Genomic DNA, 6128 nt, shown 5'->3' with positions numbered 1-6128 from the left:
GATCATGGCTGATCGGCCCCAATCAATAACCCGTGCCTGCCTACTCCTCATATCCCTTGATTCCACTCGCCCCTAGAGCTCTATCTAACTCTCTCTTAATTCTAGTGATTTGGCCTCCACTGCCCTCTGTGGCAAGGAATTCCCCAAATTCACAACTCTCTGAGTGAAAAGGTTTATCTCACCTCAGTCTTAAATGACCTCCTCTTAATTCTAAAACTCTGACCCCTGGTTCTGGACTCGCCCAACATTTAGGCTGTGGGCCGAGCATCAAACATGTGTCTAATTGAATTGAATAACCTTTAATAATCCTTTACAGGAAATTACAGTGCCACAACAGCTTCAAGACAGACATAACGCCACACATTTCCACAGATAGCTTCAATACTTAATAAGTTAAAATACAATGAATGAATGAATACTAAAAAAAATCCAAAATTATTTTTGTGCATTATAAAACCTTATAGCAGCAGGTATACAAGACTTCCGATATCTCTTCGTTTTGCACATTGGTGCAATCAGTCTCTGACTGAAGATGCTGCACTTGATCACCTTCAGGGCGTGGAGTGTGTGAGTGGGGTTGGTCATTATTGAACCTAGTGTGTTCAGAGTTCTGGCCTCTGCCACCTGTAATAACCGGTAGGCGGCGCGACTCTGGTCAGCAGCGGCCTCTGCAGCCTGTCCGCGTTTTTATTATTTTTTGTCTATGTTTATATGTAGTTTTTATTATTTTATGTTGTGGTGTGTGTGTGGGGGGGGGGGGGGGGGGGGGGGGGGGGGGGGTGCGGGTGGGATGGGAGGGAGGGGGGGAAAAACTTTTAAATCTCTCTCCCCTGCACTGGAGACCCGACCTTTTTTTTCGTCGGGTCTCAGTTGTCGTTGAGGCTGCAACGAGGAGCGGCCTCCAACAGAAGAAGCCGGGGACTCAGGTGCCGACTCACCTCACCGTCGCGGAGCTGGCCGAGACCGGAGCGGGTGGAGCGGTGGAGGAGCGCTGCCGCTGCCGCTGCCGCTGCTGCTGCTGATGATGATGCGGAGGCTGCTACTGCGGGTCTGCGGACGGCGGCACAGGGAGCCCGCGGGTCCCTGGAGGGAGACCGCTTTTCAGGGCTCCTGCAACGGCGACTTCTCCCGCCCGAGTTGCGGGGTCGAAAAGCTCCTGGAGCGGGGCCTACATCACTGCCCCGCGCGGCTCGGAATGGCCGCGGGACTCTGCGAGCGCACGCCGGGGTCTCTAACATCAAGACCCGGTGTGCGACCTCGCACCACCCGGCGTGGCTTTAATGGCCGCGGGACAATCGCCATCGCCAGCCGGGGGCTTTGACTTTGACTCTGACATCGGGGTGGGGAGAGTGCAGTGGAGAGATAATTTTTTTTGGCCTTCCATCACAACTATGTGATGGATGTTTATGTAAAATGTAAATTATGTTGTGTCTGGGGTCTATTTGTGTGTAATGTATGGCTGCAGAAACGGCATTTCATTTGGACCTCCAGGGGTCCAAATGACAATTAAATAGACTATTGACTATTGACTATTGACTATTGACTATTGACTATTGACTGCTGGACCGTTAGTTGCTCAGCCCCAACCGCTGAGCCGGCCTTCCTGATCAGCTTGTCCAGTCTAGACGTCCATTTTTGTGACCCACAGCTCTGAACAACATTAAATTTGCACAGATTTAGAGGACATATCATTGAGATGGATGTCATAACTGGTCAGTGCCAAAAGTTGCACATTAATTGATTAAACTAACTAGAACATGAGATCGGGAAGTAAGCGCCATCTAGTGGCCAATGCCCATATTAAACCATGGGCAGCCTATTTCCCTGCTGCAGTCCATTTAAACTATATATTATTATACCTATATATATATATAATTATACCTACTGATAAATATGACTGTAATTAAATATAATTAATTGTAATTATATTATATAAAAGTAATATGATGAATATACTTGTTAGGGGTTTTTTTTAATGAGACTGCTGTAGAGGTCCTGCTCCTGAACAAGCCTGAAAAATGGGTGAGTGCTGTTCTTGTGGCTTCCTCTCTTTCCTGAACCCCACTGACTGCCAGTGTGCAGAGTGGGGGTCGCGGTCATAGTGGGACTGGGGCAGTGCCAGGCAGTGAAGGCATCTTCGAGTCGCTTTAATAGGAAAATGAATGAGACTGCCACAGAGATCCCAGGTTTTATGAGCTCATGCACCTGCCTAATTAAAGGGTCAGGACAGAACCTCTGGGTTTCCCCGTTTGCTGAACCCCACTGACTGCCATAGTGGGACGAATGGGGGGGGGGTGGTCACAGCCATAGTTGGACTGGAGCAGTGCCAGGCTTGGTGGCAGACCTGTGAGAGACCTGTCTTGTTTCGGACTTAAATGTCACACCCTGAACAAGAATCGAATGCTCTGGTTTTTAGGGACAAACGAGAGAGCAGGCTATTCTAGCCTGAATATTGAGTAATGGGGAAGAGTTGGTTAGCAGTCTTGTTGTGCGTGGCCCCTTGTGCAAGAGTGACCATAATATGGTTGCGTTCTTCGTTAGGTTGGAGAGTGCCATTGTTAATACAGAAACAACGGTTCTGAACTTAAAGAAAGGTAACTTTGAGTGTATGTAACGTGAATTGGCCAAGATTGACTGGCAATTAATTCTGAAGGGTTGACGGTGGATATGAAATGGAAGGCATATAAAGACTGCATGAATGAACTCCAACAATTGGCCATCGCAGTATGGCAAAATAATAAATCAGGGAGGGTAGTGCATCCGTGGATAACAAGGAAAATCAAATCAGGGATAGTATCAAAGCAAAAGATGAAGCGTGCAAATTAGCCAGAAAAGGCAGCCTACCGGAGGACTGGGGGGTTTTCAGAGACCAGCAGAGGAGAACAAAGGGCTTAATTAGGAAAGCGAAATTTGTCCATGAAAGAAAACTCAGTTAAAGTAAAAACTGACTGCGAAAGTTGTTATAGATATGTGACGAGAAAGATATTAGTTAAAACAAATGTAGGTCCCTTGTAGGCAGAAACATGTGAATTGATCATGGGGAGAAATGAAGTGGCGGACCAATTGAAGAACAACTTTGGCTTCAATAAGGAAGACATGAGTAATGTCCCGGAAATAGCAGCGGACTGCGGGTTAATGGAGATGAAGGAACTGAGTGAAATCCATGTTAGCCGGGAAGGGGTGTTAGGTAAATTGAATGGATTAAAGTTCGATAACTCCCCACGGCCAGATAGGCTGCATTCCAGAATACTTAAGGAAGTAGCCTCATAAATAGTGGATGCATTAGCGATAATTTTTCAAAACTCTTTAGATTCTGGAGTAGTTCCTGAGGATTGGAGGGTAGCTAATGTAAACCCACGTTTTAAAAAGGGAGGGCGAGGGAAAACGGGGAATTACAGACCAGTTAATCTAACATCGGTAGTGAGGAAACTGCTAGAGGCAGTTATTAAAATGGGATAGCAGCACATTTGGAAAGTGGTGAAATTATTGGACAACGTCAGCATGGATTTACGAAAGGTAAATCATGTCTGACGAATCTTATAGAATTTTTCGAGGACGTAACTAGTAGAGTGGATAGGGGAGAACCAGTGCACAAGGTCCCACATAAGAGATTAGTATACAAACCTAAAGCTCATGTTAATGGGGGTTCAGTATTGATGTGGATAGAGAACTTGCCGGCAAACATGAAGCAAAGAGTAGGAGTAAACGGGTCCTTTTCAGAATGGCAGGCAGTGATTACTGGGGTACCGAAAGGCTCAGTGCTGGGACCCCAGCTATTTACAATATATATTAATGATTTGAACGAGGACATTAAATGCAACATCTCTACGTTTGCGGATGTCACTAAGCTGGGGCAGTGTTAGCTGTGAGGGGGATGCTAGGAGGCTGCAAGGTGACTTGTATAGTCTGGGTGAGTGGGAACATGCATGGAAGATGCAGTATAATGTGGATACATGTGAGGCTATCCACTTTCGTGGCAAAAAGAGGATGGCAGACTATTATCTAAAGGGTGGCCGATTAGGAAAAGGCGATATGCAACGAGACCTGGGCGTCATGGTACACCAGTGATTGAAAGTAGACATGCAGGTGTAGCAGGCGGTGAATAAATCATATAACCATATAACCATATAACAATTACAGCACGGAAACAGGCCATCTCGACCCTCCTAGTCCGTGCTGAACACATAATCTCCCCTAGTCCCATATACCTGCGCTCAGACCATAACCCTCCATTCTCTTCCCATCTATATAACTATCCAATTTATTTTTAAATGATAAAAACGAACCTGCCTCCACCACCTTCACTGGAAGCTCATTCCACACAGCTACCACTCCCTGAGTAAAGAAGTTCCCCCTCATGTTACCCATAAACTTCAGTCCCTTAATTCTCAAGTCATGTCCCCTTGTTTGAATCTTCCCTACTCTGAGTGGGAAAAGCTTTTCCACGTCAACTCTCTCTATCCCTGTCATCATTTTAAAAACCTCTATCAAGTCCCCACTTAACCTTCTGCGCTCCAAAGAATAAAGCCTTAACTTGTTCAACCTTTCTCTGTAACTTAGTTGCTGAAACCCAGGCAACATTCTAGTAAATCTCCTCTGTACTCTCTCTATTTTGTTGACATCCTCCCTATAATTAGGCGACCAAAATTGTACACCATACTCCAGAATTGGCCTCACCAATGCCTTGTACAATTTTAACATTACATCCCAACTTCTATACTCAATGCTCTGATTTATAAAGGCCAGCACACCAAAAGCTTTCTTTACCACCCTATCTACATGAGATTCCACTTTCAGTTATTCCCAGATCCCTCTGTTCACCTACATTCTTCAATTCCCTACCATTTACCATGTACGTCCTATTTTGAATTGTCCTGCCAAGATGTAGCACCTCACACTTATCAGCATTAAACTCCATCTGCCATCTTTCAGCCCACTCTTCCAACTGGCATACATCTCTCTGTAGACTTTGAAAGTCTACTTCATTACCCGCAACCCCACCTATCTTAGTATCATCTGCATACTTACTAATCCAATTTACCACACCATCATCCAGATCATTGATGTACATGACAAACAACAGTGGACCCAACACAGATCCCTGTGGCACCCCACTCGTCACTGGCCTCCAACCTGACAAACAACCATCCACGATTACTCTCTGGCATCTCCCCTTCAGCCACTGTTGAATCCATCTTGCTACTCCACCATTAATACCCAACCATTGCACCTTCCTAACCAACCTTCCATGAGGAACCTTGTCAAAGGCCTTACTGAAGTCCATATACACAACATCCACTGCTTTACCCTCATCAATTTCCCGAGTAACATCTTCAAAAAATTCAAGAAGATTAGTCAAACATGACCTTCCAGGCACAAATCCTTGCTGACTGTTCCTAATCAGACCCTGTTTATCCAGATGCGTATATATATATTATCTCTAAGTATTATTTCCATTAATTTGCCCACCACTGACGTCAAACTAACAGGTCTATAATTGCTAGGTTTACTCTTAGACCCCTTTTTATTGGAATGGAACACCATGCGCAGTACGCCAATCCTCCGGCACTATTCCCGTTTCTAATGACATTTGAAATATTTTTGCCAGAGCCCCTGCTATTTCTACACTAACTTCCCTCAATGTTCTAGGGAATATCCTGTCCGGACCTGGAGACTTATCCACTTTTGTATTTCTCAAAAGTGTCAGTACTTCCTCTTCTTTGATCCTCATAGTTTCCATATCTACTCTACTTGTTTCCCTTACCTCACATAATTCAATATCCTTCTCCTTGGTGAATACCGAAGAAAAGAAACTGTTCAATATCTCCCCCATCTCCTTTGGCTCTGCAGATAGTTGTCCACTCTGACTCTCTAATGGACCAATTTTATCCCTCGTTATCCTTTTGCTATTAATATAGCGGTAGAAACCCTTCGGATTTACTTTCACCTTACTTGCCAAAGCAACCTCATATCTTCTTTTAGCTTTTCTAATGTCTTTCTTAAGATTCTTTTTACTTTCTTTATACTCCCCAAGCAACTCATTTACTCCATCCTGCTTATAATTAGTGTAGATATCCCTCTTTTTCCGAACCAAGTGTCGAATATCCCTTGAAAACCATTGCTCTTTA

The sequence above is a fragment of the Leucoraja erinacea genome, unplaced genomic scaffold, assembly GCF_028641065.1.
Source record: "Leucoraja erinacea ecotype New England unplaced genomic scaffold, Leri_hhj_1 Leri_575S, whole genome shotgun sequence".
NCBI lineage: Eukaryota > Metazoa > Chordata > Chondrichthyes > Rajiformes > Rajidae > Leucoraja > Leucoraja erinaceus.
The sequence above is the reverse complement of the archived record's forward strand: the minus strand, read 5'-3'. Positions refer to the sequence as shown.